This window comes from Armigeres subalbatus, chromosome 2, assembly GCF_024139115.2.
Source record: "Armigeres subalbatus isolate Guangzhou_Male chromosome 2, GZ_Asu_2, whole genome shotgun sequence".
NCBI classification, from domain to species: Eukaryota; Metazoa; Arthropoda; class Insecta; order Diptera; family Culicidae; genus Armigeres; species Armigeres subalbatus.
In genome coordinates, this window is record NC_085140.1 from 159,800,072 (window position 1) to 159,816,994 (window position 16,923).

The 16,923-nt window shown below is 39.8% G+C and overlaps 1 pseudogene; it reads left to right on the plus strand.

Moving 5' to 3' along the window:
* The first annotated feature begins 13,557 nt into the window (after positions 1 to 13,557).
* Positions 13,558 to 15,216, plus strand: LOC134209332 (uncharacterized; annotated as a pseudogene).
* The last annotated feature ends 1,707 nt before the right edge of the window (positions 15,217 to 16,923 follow it).

Here is a 16,923-nt window from a genome sequence, read left to right on the forward strand (position 1 = left end):
AATCTGGCGGAATAGTTTTCGTACAGTTCCGAAACACAAATTATGATTGATCAGCATAACTAAGCAAACGATCTACCATTATTTCAACCCCATACGCGTTATTGTTCTTTCATCTAGTGCGCTTGAAAAAAATATTGGAAAAGCACGTGGTTTACAAAATGGCCGATTTCTGGATTCATTCTATAATCACCTTAACCGATTTACTCGCAACAGGTTGCATTCAACTGGGAATCCTTTTTCATTCTTTCCTATTGAAATTTGGTTGGATCGGACTACGGGCTCAAAAATTATGTCCAAAATACGTTTTCTTTAGACAAAAACGACTAAAAAAGACTAGCTCATTTTCTGGCACTTATATTTAACGCAAAGCTGATAGCGTTCAATGCCGCTCAAATAGTGACTTTAGTGACCAACACTAGCAAAAAGGGACCAAATAGTGACTTTCAGCTGCAGAAAAAGTGTCCAAATAGTGACTTTACACACTTAAATCATTTTACAGATTTCGGTGAATTTTACTTCATTTTACCAAAATCTCAACGGCAGAACTGTTCGATAATTATTTCGCCGAATTGCTGGTATTTTTCCTTATCAACTGTCAAAACCACCAAAAATATGTAAAATTATTTACCGAACAGTTCTGCTGTTGGGATTTCGGTGAAATTTCACAGAAATCTGCGATTCATTTTACATCTGTTAATTTAATTTGCAGTGGCAAAAAAATACTTATTTATGAAATTATTTTTTTTATTAGCGTTTATTTGAAGGCTCAAGCGCTCGAAGGCATAACGGAGCCGAAAATCAATTGAAATTTTATTACAATTTCATCGCTTGCTTCTTATGTTCGTATGTTAGTGTTGGGGAGCCGAAAAACTCGCGGCTTGGTCGAGGTGAAGGAGTACATATAAAAAAAGGATGGGATAGGGGCTTGGGATTATATTGGTGTCCGTAGGTAGCGTTGATGCAGTCTTCCCATGATGATTGCTGTAGTGCAGAACTTGGACAAACCACCCCCATGAAACGGCTGTCATCCACGAACAACTCGCCTGAAGCCGAAAACATGGTGCTGCAACATGGTGCTGGATGTAAACATTGCCGGTTAAGCTATAAACACACGAAGTCAGAACAGTCGGATGCGTGGGCCGCGTAAGCGGCATATGTTGCATTGTTCAATTATATTCAACGAGATGCAAGGATGTTATCGATCATTTAGCAATCTGCCTTCGATCATTTAGTAGTTTTTCAGTAACTTCTTCCAGAGGCTAAATTTTAAAATGTGTTGTATGATGGACTTCTAGTGCAAAGGTTTATCTACAACTTTGGTTAACAGTTCGTTGTTTAAATTTCACTAATAGCGGAGCTATAGCGCTAGTAGCAGTAACTTAGACTAAATGATTGCGTATTTTGTTATCATTTAGTATAAGTGTAGCAATTAGCACCGTAACTCCTTTAGCAGTGGAATTCGAACATCGACCTGTTAAGGAGAGTTATAGAAAAACCTGCGCACTAAAAGTCCACCATACAACACATTTTGAAATTTAGCCTCTGGAATGAGTTATTGACAAACTGCTAAATGATCGAACGCAGATTACTAAATGATCGATAACATCCTTGACGAGATGTATTGCATTGCGTGATTTTCGACGTTATTAATTGGCACTTTGATATTGCACGAATAAGAAGAAGCAGAAAGATGATATTTAAAAATTTTCGCGCTGTAAAACGAGGATATTTTTGAAACTCTTCACTGAAATTCAAGAGGCAATTTAATTAAAAACGGTAAACAGTACAGGGTTGGACTTTTCTTATAATGCGTATTAAGACTTAATAAATAAACTTAGTATGATATCACAGAATAAAATTTAAAATTGAAATATTGTGTTTATTGTGCAGTAGAAAACGAGACTAACCCCATCCTGCTTACCGTTCTTAATTAAATTGCTTCAAGAATTTTAAAGCAGTATTTCAAAAATGTGTTCGTATGTTTTCCCGTGCGAATATTTTTGATTATCATCTTTCTGCTTCTTCTTCTTCTTCTTCATGCAACATCAAAGCGCCAATCGCCAATGCTCTCGCGGCGGTATGAACGGAGCTTAAAATAGGAAAGGCAACACTAGCGCCACCCAATCGGTAGCCGGCTTCAAGAACTACATCTCATTTCAGGGGGGTGGGACAAACTGCAATGATACAAGCAAAACGTTTCCTCCGAGTGGAGTGGGAGAATACAAGGTGGACATGGCCCTACGAATGGGGGGAGAGGGAATTAAACAATGACGTTGATGCGCTTCAAAAAATTGTGAACAAGGGCCATGTAGTCAAGATCAAGCTTTCCCAACACATCTCTAATGTCCTCATTTTCTGGTTTCCCTCGGGCCCGGAGGGATGCATATAAATCGGACCTGGCAATACCGTATTCGGGGCAGTTCCATGCAACGTGATTGATGTCCTGATAGCCTGCCCCACAACCGCATCGATTGCTGTCTGCGAGCCCTACTCGATAGGAATGCGCGTTAAGTGAGCAGTGGTTGGACATTAGCCGACACATTACCTTAATAAAGTCTCGGCTAAGGTCCAACCCCTTGAACCAAGGTCTTTTTGAAACCTGCGGTAGAATGGAATGTAACCACCTACCCAAATCTCCTTCATCCCATTTTCGTTGCCAACTGAGCAAGGCCTGTTGACGAGAAATTGAAAAAAAAATCATTAAAGGCGATTTGACGCTCGTATATATCACCTTCCATTGCGCCCACCTTGGCAAGTGAGTCCGCTCTCTCATTATCCGGGATCGAGCAATGTGAAGGGACCCATATCAAAGTGATAGTGTAAAAGCGATTCGATAGAGCACTCAATATGGATCGAATTTCGCTCAGGAAATACGGTGAGTGCTGTACCGGCCTCATTGAACGTATAGCCTCTATTGAGCTGAGACTATCCGTAAAAATGAAGTATTGATCAGAGGGAAGAGAGGCAATTCGCTCTAATGCGTATGAAGTTATATCCTTTGGCCGAAAATTCCAATTTGAAGGGGCAACAAAATTCATTTTCATTTTCATGATATACAAGGGGGTCGCTGGGCCAAGACACAAGCATGAATTTTTAACCGTCTAGGACGAGTTTAGTACTCTCCATTTAATTCCATCACGTTTTGTTATCTTTGCAGATACCTATTTCGACCGCAACTGTGTGGTCGTTTTCAGTGTCTCGTACTTGAATCGACAAGTCGAGTACGAGACACTGAAGACGACCACACAGTTGCGGTGGAAATACGTATCTGCAAAGATAACAAAACGTAGTGGAATTAAATGGAGAGTACTAAACTCGTCTTAGAAGGTTGAATACATTCCACTAAAAAGAGCTTACAATTTTTTTTTATGAATTTTTATTTCATACTTTCCATAATACATCGTACCTATTTCTCCGGCAATCAACACATCATCTAAGTAGCATGACACCTTCTCAATTCCCTCTAATATCTTATCCATAATCTGCTGAAAGATAGATGCGCTCGAAGAAGCTCCCTGAGGCAATCTGTTATAAGTGTATATTAGTCCTTTCATAGTATTAATAACCGCAAAGTTCTTCGATTTTTCTGTTAATTCTAATTGCGTGTAAGCTCCTTCCAAATCGAGGACCCAAAAATCTTACTTCCCGACAGATTCGCAAAAATGTCTTGAGCTGTGGGCAACGGGTAAGTATTTGGTATAATGGATCTGTTAATAGATACTTTGCAATCAATTACTAATCGGATGTCGGATGTTTTTCTTCATCACAATTATGATCGGTGATGCCCATTCACTTGTATCTGTTGGCAATATGACCTTCTCGTCTTCCAGCTTATATATTCCGTAACTTTATCCTTCAGCCTATAAGCTTTCTTAAAAATAGGACTTTCATTTTTCATAACCAGTTGGGCTTTAAAACCATTAATAGGAGCCAAGAAACTTTTTTCAAACACATGACTGAACCTATTTTTTATGATGATATGGAAATGCTAATATCATCTTCCAAACTAAGACGTTCATGTTCATGATAGAATTAGAGGCGAAAGTATAGAATTGATAGTTCCGTTAGGATACGGCAGGCATGAAGAATGTTTTTATAGAAGTCGATTTGAAAGCGAGCGGAGGGCTATATTTGTGATGGAAAATATCGTACGACCTTCCTTCTGCCAAACTCCCGTATGAAGGGGGAGGGAAGAATATCAGTGTGGAAGCTTCATACGGGAGTTTGGCAGAAGGAAGGTCGTGCGATATGTGCCATCACAAATATTGCCCTCCGCTCTCCGGACTTTAAAAACCTAAACAAGAAGTTCGAGCTATCATCCAAAAAATTCACGATTTTTTCTCGATGAAATATCCAAAGTTTATTTATGCTGCTTCAAATGTTCAAATTGCCATATTATGTAATACTTATCAGAGAAGATGTCGAGAGACCATTCATTTTTCTCCTTACCCTATCCCGGTAAAAAAAAAATAAAAGTGTGGGTAGAAATGTTGCACCCCAAAAGTCCATTGCAGTATCAAGCAGAGATGCGAATTTACCCATTTTGATTCAAAAATAAATATTTTATTGAGCATTGGAGCAAGTCCTTGCTCACTAATTCTTCCCGAAACAACATTAAATGTATTTAACATTAAAAAGATGAATCTTAATATTCAACAGCTCAATTGATAAAGCGTAGGTTTTTTAAAGAGGTTTTGAAATCAACAGAGTCTGCTATTGGATATGTGAATATATTTAGATTCTCAATCCTCTGTGCCCATCCTAAACTGTGACAATTAATCGCTGTAGAAAATCTTATAAGAACACAGAGATTTACAGCGAATCTAAGGTCACGAATAATTTCCGAACAGCTTTCGGGCCAAAAAGCACCAAGTGATCATTTTTCCTAAATCCACCATTTCATGTCCGTCATGAATAAAGCATCTTTCGACGAAGTTTCCCGAAGCTGACCCGAAAAAAGTGACCAAGTCACTAAAAAGTGACCCGCTACCAGGCCTGTAACCGATTTACTCGCAACAAGTTGCATTTGACGAGTAATCCTATCTCATTGTTTGCTATTGAAAATTGGCCAAATCGGACTATGGGCTCAGAAGTTATGGCCAAAATACGTTTTCTTTAGACAAAAACGACCAAAAATGACTTTTTTTCAATTCCTGATCATAATATCTGGTTTACAGTTCGCCTTTGAGTGATAAAACGGCCTACTTTTCCAACGAAATGGATGCTTTAATGAACATTATGCAACTCAAATGGGTTGCATTATAATCATTATAACACTCATTTGGGTGCTATACTGAAAAACCAACACCAGAACAGTCGTTACGTGACTACATTATGCTAAATTAGCTTGGTTAAGTGTTCAAATAGTGTATTCTATGCGCCCCGTGATAAATTAAATAGTTTAGCGGTCATGACATCCAAAATTTCTATCTATTTTCTATTTTATCTATTTTCTTCACGGCTTATTGAACTTTGCAATGTGGCACGGTAACATTGGCAAGAATGATCATGTGGAGAAAATTAGACTACAATTTTGGAACAGATTTATTAAATTAAAGTCCATTTTTCGTCATTGCAAAAAATAGCGTGTGCAACTCGTTGCAAAACTCGATTTTTTCAGCACTCGTAGTATTTATCCAACTCGGCACGTACAACTCGTGCTGAAAAAATCATCTTTTTGCAACTTATTGCACAAACTACTATTTCTGGCTAGTATTGGCTAGCTAGTAAATATATTTCTTTATATGCAAAATGTGTTTCATTTTTGGATATTAGTTAGGGGCTGTCCACAAACCACATAGACCGAAATTTCAATTTTTCAAACCCCCCCGTCCCCCCTAGTAGACTTTCGTAGAATTTTCTGAAACCCTTCCTCCCACCCCTTGAAGTCTACGTAGACTTTTTCAAATTTTACAAAACCTTATCATATGTGATTGGAAAAATATGGAAATCAACCACGTTTTAAGCAGTTCAGCTATTCAATTCTATTTCCATGTAAACATTACAAAAAAGTTCGTATTTCAAACATAATAAAATCAAACTGAACAAAACCCAACAAAACAAAAATCAAATTGAAATGAAATCAAATTTAATCATCTATCCATAACTCCTGAAATCAAATCTCAAAGCCAATTAATTTAATTACTGTTGAATTCAATTCCTCCTAGAGGTGTGCGCCACCATCGCCGACACTTTGGCATCGGCGCGCCACTGATAAAATCAGATAAAATCTGTCACGCCCTGAACCATAATTCTCAACAACGGTTCAAAATTGGGAAAACCGAAGAATTGTCAGAATTTGGAAAAATTTCGAAATAAAATTCCGACAATGTCAATTCTACATTCCAATTAGTTTTGCGTGGAAATTTCATAAAAAATTACCAATTGATAACCTTGAAACACTCCAAAGAATTCTCCGTGATAATTCCGATGCTTTTCTTGAAAATTCCATGCAATATCCCGCTTAATAATCATCTGTTGAAATCCCAAGATTTTTCTTCTAAATTCCAAAAGTTTCCCCGTTAAAAAACCCCGAGTAATTTTCCGTGAAAATTAAGAATTATTTCCAGAGGTAATTTTAAGTTTAAACGGACATTCCAAAATATTTCCCGTGGAAATTTAGAATCGTTTCCGACGATATTTTTTAATTTCTCTTGCAAATTTGGAGCAATTTCTTTAGGAAATTTAAATAAATCTTATGGGCATTCCAAAGAATTTTCTGAATAATTTTCGGCGGAAATTCTGGAGAATATCCAGTTGAAATTTTTGTGAACTTCTCCTTAAAAATTCGAATAAATTTTCATGAAAACTAGAAAGACTTTTTTACAAAAATTGCATTTTTTTTTGTGGAAACTCAAACTGTTTTTGGTGGGAAATTCAAATAATTTCTCGTGGAAGTTTTCAAAAATTTATTTAGAATTTCCGAAAATTTTCCATGTATCATTCCAAAGAATTTGCAATTGAAAATTTTCCATCGATCATTCCAAAGAATTTGCATTATAACTGCCGAAGAAATTTACGAAGAATCTTGCACGGGCATTTCGAATAATTTTGCTTATATGACCAAAGAATTCCTCACGAAGATTTTTTTCTGCTCAACACAGAAGAACTTTCTTGTGAAATCCTTGATAGTTTTAAGCGGTAGTTCAGACTTTTACTTCAGTGAAATTCATAACATTTTTATGGAGAAACGCAAGAAATTATTTCGGTCAAGTCATTGAGAAAAAACGGAAAATCCTAAAAAAAATCAAAATAGTGAACTCCGCTCAAAGCTGCTGTATATATCGTTTTAAAAAAAGTCTACGTAGACTTTTGGTATACCCCCCCGTCCCCCTTCGTAGACTATCGTAGACTTTTGCGAAACCCCTCCCCCCCCCTCAAGAGTCCACGTGGTTTATGGACAGCCCCTTATTTAAAACTAACTCATTTTATGAGCACGATCAAATAGAGATCTGAAAAAGCCGCGTAGTCGATTCGTAGCTAGTGAAGTCCCAATAGAATATCAAGTGGCATCGACAAACACTGATTGAAAATTTTCTCAAGTCACGCTCCTTTGGCACAGAAATGTTCCATCCAGGAGAGGCGGAGCAATTTCAATGTTCATAGGAGTGAGCGTTTTTTTTATCTCGTTTATTTTTCTAAACTTTTTCGAATATGTAATATTATTCATAACTCTGTCAATTCGATTTCCATGGACATAACTAGAGCCTTGAAATATTATTCCAACAGCCAGTCACCGCAAATTTTAAAAAAATTGAAAATCGCTAGCTCAGATGGTGGAATTTTAAAACCTAATTCATAGTCGACTTTCTAGAAACAAATTAGTATGTGAATTAGGAGATGACGAGTTCTGCTTTAATCAGAGCAATTCAAAGTATCGAGTCGCCCAGTTTCCACCGTAACCGACTTCTATCTATCTAGAATTTCATAATCAGAAATAATACTGATAACGACTAATGATTTTCATCGTCTGTTGATTATAATGAATTATATCAAAAATTTGGAAGTCCAAAAAAGAAGAAGAATTACTTCAAATTTTTTGGGAGTCTATATTACAGTCAAAAACCATTATTTGCTTTATATCTGTCCACTAAGACGAGTTTGTACAATCCCATTTAATTCCACCACTTAAGTGGGATTGTACAAACTCGTCTTATGACAAGCGAAGACATTCCACTAAAAAGTTCAAAATAATTTTCTTAATTTATATTTGTGTTGTTTTGACCTCTCTAAGGAACTTTTCTCGATACATTTAATAATGAGCGAGAAAGGCATAATCACCGCTAGGTGAATTAATCTGGGTTCTAGCAGTGCGGTACCCCGAGAACGAGCACTTTGAACGAGGTGTTTTTGACTAAGCTTCAGCCGCTCACGATTTTTAGACAAAATTTGGGTTATAAACCCAACCGGCACATTTTGGTGGTGTGTTGTGTGCACAAGTGTTTCCGTACAGCGGCTATATTCGCGGGCATTTTGATTTTCACCATTGAAACAACATTAATATCATAGAGCACATGACATTTCGCAAAAAAAACAGATCTCTTTACCAGTTCTGTAAAAAGAATCCAAAATTTGGGTAAATATTCCCGGAACCTCTCTCTAGGGTGATGTTCACAAATTACGTTACGCGAAATTGGGCAATTTTAGACTCCCTCTATGCTTCTTGTAGGTGATACTTATTTGTGTTGATGATTTCATTCATGTAAAAGTTCCATAATGCTTGGTCTACCCCCCCCCTACATCGTTACGAAAAATGGCCCCGAACGCTATCGATTTAAGCCTGATCATATGACTGAACACTTGAACAGAGAAGAGTAATCATCACTAACAACACTAAGACGTCAGACATGTTATTAGTCAGAAAAAAAAACTTACCTAGTATGAAAGTCGACTATGAGCTAATTGCCATGAGCAAAAAAGCTAGCTTTCGCCTAGCAGAAGAAGTTCAAAATAATAAGGGCGAGTCCCTGCTGGGGAATTACAAAAACCGAACTATGGTTTCCGGTTAAAACACACCGAGGATAGTCGCAAAAAAGTAGCACTCAAGTTTCATATTTTACAGATGATACCAAGTGAATAATAAATTAAAAGAAAAACTGCCAGCTCAAGCATACGTGGATATGCCACTTTGACCTCCGGGTAGGCTTCAATTTTCTAGCCCCATTTCTGTACAGAAGGTACTCGAGCAAAACGTTGCGCTTCTCCCGCTAGGAGCATCCAACCCACTTGCACATGGAGTGGAGAGTGTAAAGAAATTGCAAACGTATTTTTTCACATCCACAGTTTTTTTTTGTGCTACGTTTTAAAACCGTCTTTTGAAACACGTACAAGTTACTGCACCGTCAGTCGGCCGGCCACCGTAGCAATAAATTGAGCTTGCGATAGAATTATGTATAACATCTGCAGTGCATATTGCATCATAATATCCACACAAATACGACGAATTATTGATAAAAAATAAAAGCAAATTAAAACGAACGCCAGGGATAAGAAAATAAGCAGCTTGGAAACGTTTCCCAAGGAGAGCGCGAAACGCGAGGCAGACAAACGCGCCAGCTGCTATTGACAGCCTCAACGTATTTGTCGGCTGCTGTTTGTTGTTGTGGCTGCTTTGGCAAAGTTTGGCTGCTTCTGTTGTTGCCTCTTCTGGGCAGAAAGCTCTCTCTAACGTTCTGTGTTGACCGAATCTTATATTCGTGGCACGTTTTTCAGTGAAAGGGAAAATTGCATTTTCGGCGTTCTTCTTGAAGTGTCTTTTGCAGTTCATTTCGTCGAGTTCATGACTGCAGAGCTCGAAGAGAGCTGTGGAGATCTGTTCAATGGAGGAAGACGCTTCAGGAACAGATGTAAGCATTTTATTACAAGGTGGCATGATTTTCAAGCATGAAGAGTAAGTTGCAAGAACACATACGCATATTCCATTTCATTTCAGTTGCAGAACACTCGAGCACGAACGAACACATTCTATCATGCCACTTTTCACGTGCAACGGAGTTGAACTGATAGGCCATAAAATTACATTAAAATTCAACTTTTTGTATTATTTTTGCCTTTCTCGCTCCAAAAAAAAACTTTTTATAGGAGGCTCGGAGACCCATAGTGTTATATACCGATCGACTCAGCTCGACGAATCAAGGTGATGTCTGTGTGTGTGTGTGTATGTGTGTGTGTGTGTATGTGTGTATGCATGTATGTGCGCAAAAGTTTGCAAAAAATCTAGTCCACTTTTCAGGCACTTGCCCTCAACGGATTTGCTGGCAACAAGTTACATTCGACGCAGAATCCTGTCCCATTGTTTTCTATCGGACTATGGGCTTAGAAGTTATGGCCAAAATACTTTTTTTCATATAAAAGTACATTAAAAAGTATAGCTCATTTTTGAGGCACTTTTCCTTAACCGATTTACTTACAACAAGTTGCGTTCGACGAAGAATCCTGTCCCATTGTTTCTTATTGAAAATTTGCCGGATCGGACTATGGGCTCAAAAGTTATGGACAAAATACTTTTTTTCATACCAAAAGTGCGTAGAAATTACTAACTCGAATTAAACGAGAAAGGCACCATCACCGCTAGGTGGATTAATCTAGGTTTTTTTTTCGAAGATTATTTTAGTCCTGTAACTCATCAGGCATGTACGAATCATTCTAGATCCCAATCTTCTGTGTACTAACACTATATTTTGAGACAAAAAGTTACTGAATTAGCTGAATAAGCTTGATGACCGTACACTGCGTAGTTTCTTTGATATTGGCTACATTCCACTAGGCCATCATTGAACTATGGGAGCGGTTCTCCACCTTTTTAATTTTGAGGATTAATTGAGGTACCCCGCATTTTTTACTGTAAATGAAAATAAGTGTAACTCATAAGATATATGAAAAATGGAATTGAAAATTTACGAAATATATTACTATCCATAAAGTTGGCTGAAATTTTCATTATTCCAATCTATTGAAGAGAGACTTCCGAGCCTTTTAAAAGGCGGCTTTCTAGCCACTTAAAAGGAGGCTTCTGAGCATCTTGAATTTACGCCTCTAACCCTCTTGAATATAGGCTTCCAAGCTCTTAGATAGATGAATTCGAAGCCCCTTGAATAGAGACTTCCGAGCATTTCGAAAGAAGTCTCCTAGGCCTTTTGAAAGATGGCTTCCGGGCCTCTTAAAAGGAGACCTCCGGACCTCTTGAAAGGAGGCCTCCGGGCCTCTTGAAAGGAGGCCTCCGGACCTCTCGAAAGGGGGCCTCCGGGCCTCTTGAAAGGAGGCCTCCGGGCCTCTTGAAAGGAGGCGTCCGGGCCTCTTGAAAGGAGGCCTCCGGGCCTCTTGAAAGGAGGCCTCCGGGCCTCTTGAAAGGAGGCCTCCGGGCCTCTTGAAAGGAGGCCTCCGGGCCTCTTGAAAGGAGGCCTCCGGGCCTCTTGAAAGGAGGTCTGCGGGCCTCTTGAAAGGAGGCCTGCGGGCCTCTTGAAAGGAGGCCTGCGGGCCTCTTGAAAGGAGGCCTCCGGGCCTCTTGAAAGGAGGCCTCCGGGCCTCTTGAAAGGAGGCCTCCGGGCCTCTTGAAAGGAGGCCTCCGGGCCTCTTGAAAGGAGGCCTCCGGGCCTCTTGAAAGGAGGCCTCCGGGCCTCTTGAAAGGAGGCCTCCGGGCCTCTTGGAAGGAGGCCTCCGGGCCTCTTGAAAGGAGGCCTCCGGGCCTCTTGAAAGGAGGCCTCCGCGCCTCTTGAAAGGAGGCCTCCGGGCCTCTTGAAAGGAGGCCTCCGGGCCTCTTGAAGGGGGCCTCCGGGCCTCTTGAAAGGAGGCCTCCGGGCCTCTTGAAAGGAGGCCTCCGGGCCTCTTGAAAGGAGGCCTCCGGGCCTCTTGAAAGGAGGCCTCCGGGCCTCTTGAAAGGAGGCCTCCGGGCCTCTTGAAAGGAGGCCTCCGGGCCTCTTGAAAGGAGGCCTCCGGGCCTCTTGAAAGGAGGCCTCCGGGCCTCTTGAAAGGAGGCCTCCGGGCCTCTTGAAAGGAGGCCTCCGGGCCTCTAGAAAGGAGGCCTCCGGGCCTCTTGAAAGGAGGCCTCCGGGCCTCTTGAAAGGAGGCCTCCGGGCCTCTTGAAAGGAGGCCTCCGGGCCTCTTGAAAGGAGGCCTCCGGGCCTCTTGAAAGGAGGCCTCCGGGCCTCTTGAAAGGAGGCCTCCGGGCCTCTTGAAAGGAGGCCTCCGGGCCTCTTGAAAGGAGGCCTCCGGGCCTCTTGAAAGGAGGCCTCCGGACCTCTTGAAAGGAAGCCTCCGGGCCTCTTGAAAGGAGGCCGCCGGGCAGCACGAAGAGAGTGTGATAGCTGAGCCGCAGGAGAACATGGATAGAAACGATATGCGGAGGTTTTACGCGACTGTCAATGGTGCGATGTATAAGACTGTGCCAGAGCCAAGTGCAATGAACGAAAGGAATTTGCAGCCAGGTGGAAAAAGCACATCGGATAATTTTTGAACGATAAAAACGAAAGTGTTTTAAGGAGCAAGATGAACATAGTTGGTGATGATCAACCTATGGAATCACCAACGCTGCTGAGGAGGACAAGATCCCGCTCGAGCTTCTCAAATTTGGAAGTGTGCAGATGGATCAATCAATCCACCACATTATTTAAAAAAATGGGAAGGTGTAGAACTGTCGGCTGGTTGGATGGCCTCATATGCCCAATCTATAAGAAAGGGTACAGGCTAGAGTGCGTCAATTACCGATCATCATTTGCGTTACGTATCTAATGGATCTTCCCCTTGACCTCGGCGTACAAAATTCTGTCGCGTATTCAGGCTGAGACCCCAAGCAACCAAAAGTTCGAATAATAGGGTTTTATTAGGCTTAATCAGCCACATGAATAATCGTGAAGAGAATTCTATGCAGCTGAATTTTTAAGTAATTAACCGAACTGTCAAGTTCATTAACTATGTTTAAGCGTCCAACAGCATCTTATAAGAATCCAATGAAAACTTGAAAGTTCTAAAGAAGTTGGCTTAAAGAACTGTAAAGAAAGCTATTCAGCTTTAAAAACAACTTTGAATGAATTTAATGGAAAAATATGACAACTTGTCATTTGTTACATACGTTCATAATTCAATGTGGTTGTATGTTGCAGCTGTACATAAATTGTAATTAGTTTTATTAGTTTGTATTTAATATAATTGTATATACCTACCACGAGTCTTGAATTCACATCCTCTGCGTTGCAACTGGGACCAATACCACAGCACCATATTGACGAAGTGAGAAATGGTTGATTTTGTTCAAAGTGTTGAATTCTTCTCTAAATGCTTGAATCAATTGCCCCTGGAACTTCCACAGAACTTTAAAGTCTCCAACGAGTTCATTTAAAACCTTAACCGAACTTTATTAGTTCTTGCGGATCTACCTGTGAACTTGGTTTGACATTTGTGTGTTGTTTGCCTGTTCGTGTGTTTGCCTGTTTGTGTGTTTGCCTGTTCGTTCCGCACAAATTGTTTAAATTGCTGTTTTACTCCAGAAAATCGTCAAGGTTTGTAATCAAAACGTGCATTGCAATGGATATTCTTAACGACAATAATTTTTTTAATCGCAGAATGCCATTTGTCATCGTAGAAACTCGCAATTCGCGAGGGTGCAAGGAACTTTCTGTCGTGCCGGATAAATGGCTGCGCAGCTCAAGAAGTGGACAAATCGTGCTCTGGCCCAACGTAAAAAGTGTGCTAGAACAAGAAAAGCTTCTCCGTGATGAAAATAGCTTGCCAAAAAAATCATGGTTGAAGTTTAAATGTACAGTGAAAAGAAACCCTATGTCATCTTTGACGGAAGCTAAACGCTTGCTGGGTGAATTGTCCGAAGAATCATCCTCCGACGTTGGCCAGCTAGCACGACGCAACATCAACAAATGTCAGGAACCCGAAGACTATGAAAACATGTGAGTTCTTAAAAATACACCTAGCTCGCAAATAACACAAGTAACACCTGCAGCCACCCCTATCGTTGTTGAGGTAAGAGAAAGTGTTGAGAACAAAATTCCTCCTAAAACAACAACACTGGCTCCGTCATCTACACGATTTGTTCCTGTTGCCGAGACAATGATTCCAGAGAAAGTTCAAATCGTTCAGCAGTCCTTCCCTCCTGGAACTGATTCAGCCGTACCAACTGTAGTTGCGGTGAACTCCGAAGACAATGTCCAATCTGTCCAGTATGTGGCGTACCATGCTGTACCGACGATCACTCAACCGGATAATCCAAGAGAGGACAATCTGAGCGAAATTATAAAGCTGCTTCATCAAATCAATAATCGATTGGATCTACTGGAGAAACGAACAGCGAGTATCTCCACACAAAATGAATACATTTTGAACGCTATACGGAGATTTGGTTGCCAAGTGACGGACATTGAGGAGCAACCGTTGTTCAAATTTGATCCTATTGAACACGAACAACAGTTGTCTGATTTGGAGAACAAACTGACTGACGACGATTACAAATCATCAATGGTAAGTGTTAGACAAAATTCACTACTCTTGTAACAAAAGTATTATCACAGACAAACGGACAAAACAGTCAGAGTTACCAACAGGTGCCGATGGAATTGATTGCCTAATGTTCCAAGAGTTTTGTCTGTGGTATTGTTAAACTCCCTGGCATTGGTAACGCATTTAGTGAACACGTAATTGTTTAGGTTTATGTATAATTTTTAACTTCTTTTCAGATTAAATGGTTGCGACTAAACGTAAGCGGTGACTGTGCGGATAACCGTATGCTAGGTGTACTCGACATGCTTTTCAGCAAAGAGTTTCAAACTAAGTGTACCTGGACAGGAGCTAGCCGAAAGGGGCCAAAAATAGCTATAATGCCGAACCGGAATATTCTACAGTTATTTCAACAGCTAGGGAGTGACGATTCTGAAATTGTTACCCAACTGAAGCTGGCCAACTTTTTCATGCAGAAGCTCAAGAACTCACTCAAACTTGACCGCTACCGGTATGCGCCGAGGAACTAGACACGTGAGAAGAGTAAAGCAACGGAAGGAAGCTGTACATCAAGTGAAACTTGAACATGATGGCAGTTCGGACGAACCTCTACCAAATCCATTGAATGATTGTGACAATTACGTGGATGATTGTGACAATAATCACAGTAAGCCTGAATTGGAAGAGCTTGATGAATCGGCCATTGATTCATCAGATGCATTGGATTGTACCGATATCCGTTCCGACACGAGTGGACCAAACGATTTTAGTGAGTGATATGTAGAAACGAGACCATATAAACCATATCAATTACAACATGTAATAATATTAATAATTCTTATTCGATCAGATGTTTTACTACGAAATGGATTCAAGTTACGTTTATTTTATGTTTTAATTTGAATTAAATTACATTGGCTGGTATTAATACATATTGTTTCATTTAGTTAATGTGTGTATCAATGGAATAAATACGTAGTTATCTCGATACTCAATGGCTACTAATTTGCACTTAATATCACAACAGCTGAAAGTTGAATTAACACTACACAAGTTGCGTTTACTTCCAAGATATATATACAGAAAAGATGAAACTATGGGATATGTAAAAAAATCAGTTTTCGATGTTAAAACCTTTCCGTTGATTTTCAGGTCAGGAGATTCCGAAACCTGATCAAAGCGTACTATATGATTTTCATTTGTGACGCGTTTTTGTCGATCACTTAAGAAAAATCTTCCTTCACGTGAATAACTTTTTGCTCCCGCAGGTTTTACACACGGATAGTTCGGCAGCCGCGTTCTAGCTTTCTGGGTCGTATAATACTCCTCAGAATTAATCTCCGACAGCCTATTAACCGCTTGCTCTAGACTTTTCCATCCACTTAATCCGTTGCAGTGCTTAATCCGTTGCAGTGCGTTTTCAAAGGGATACGCTGAAATCGTAGATAAGGGTCCGAATCGTTCAACTTCATTTACAATATGTTGGAGATTGTGCACATTGCTGGTCAAAAATTGTTCACCATACAATTCCATGTATTGTAAGACAAATTTATCCAACATTTTTCTAGCAACGTGCCAGTTTGACTTATAATGATTTGTGGACAACATTGCACACTGGTTCAGAAGCCCCCAAAACGTGCGTTTTTTAGTTTTAGACCTGAAAACTACATTTTAGAGTCATGATGTCTTCAGAAGAGTTGAAGGATATTTCTTGGGCTTTCTTTTGATAAGAAAATATCAATGATCTATCCACCTTGAAGGGCGGTATGGAATAAAAAATTTACGCAGATGTACAAAAGCAGTGGTTGTTCTCTGCAATGTTATAAAGAATGGGAATTGGAACATTTTTGAAAATGATTTTAGCACTATGGTTTATTCTAGAAAGTTGTGCATAATGACAAAAAACATGTTTGTCTAGAAGACTACTTTGATCTATCTTGAAACCTGTCAAAGTTATTAAGGAATCTTTAGAAAAAAATAGTCAATTTTCACATCAAAACACCATGAAAAGCGGCAATAAGCGGCAAGCCAAACAGCCACCATCTGAAGATTCGGTTTTAAGCTACCAGAATGCACAATGTTTTGTTTTGTTCCGTCGTGTTCCACTATTGTTTTGAATCAACTTAAAATTGTCCTTAATGTACGGTTTTCAGTACAACTGTTATGTAAACAATTAAAAAGTGGCTAACATGATTGGTTATTTATTGCAAAGTAACCGTCTCGATCAAGAAGAAACGGCCTCCACATTTAAGACGAACGGCTGTCATTTGTCGGGATTGTAACCATGCAATAAATAACTAATCATGTTAGCCACTTTTTAATGAATCGCCTGCTTCGAGCGTGCTTACAGCGGCACACTAAGAGTTAACTTTCCGAAATCAATATGGCTATCTAAGATTCGATTTCTCAAAATTAAGCACTCTCATCGAAAAAATATTTGATAGGCGTAGCGAACACCTTCCTACACAACTGGTACCAAATAGT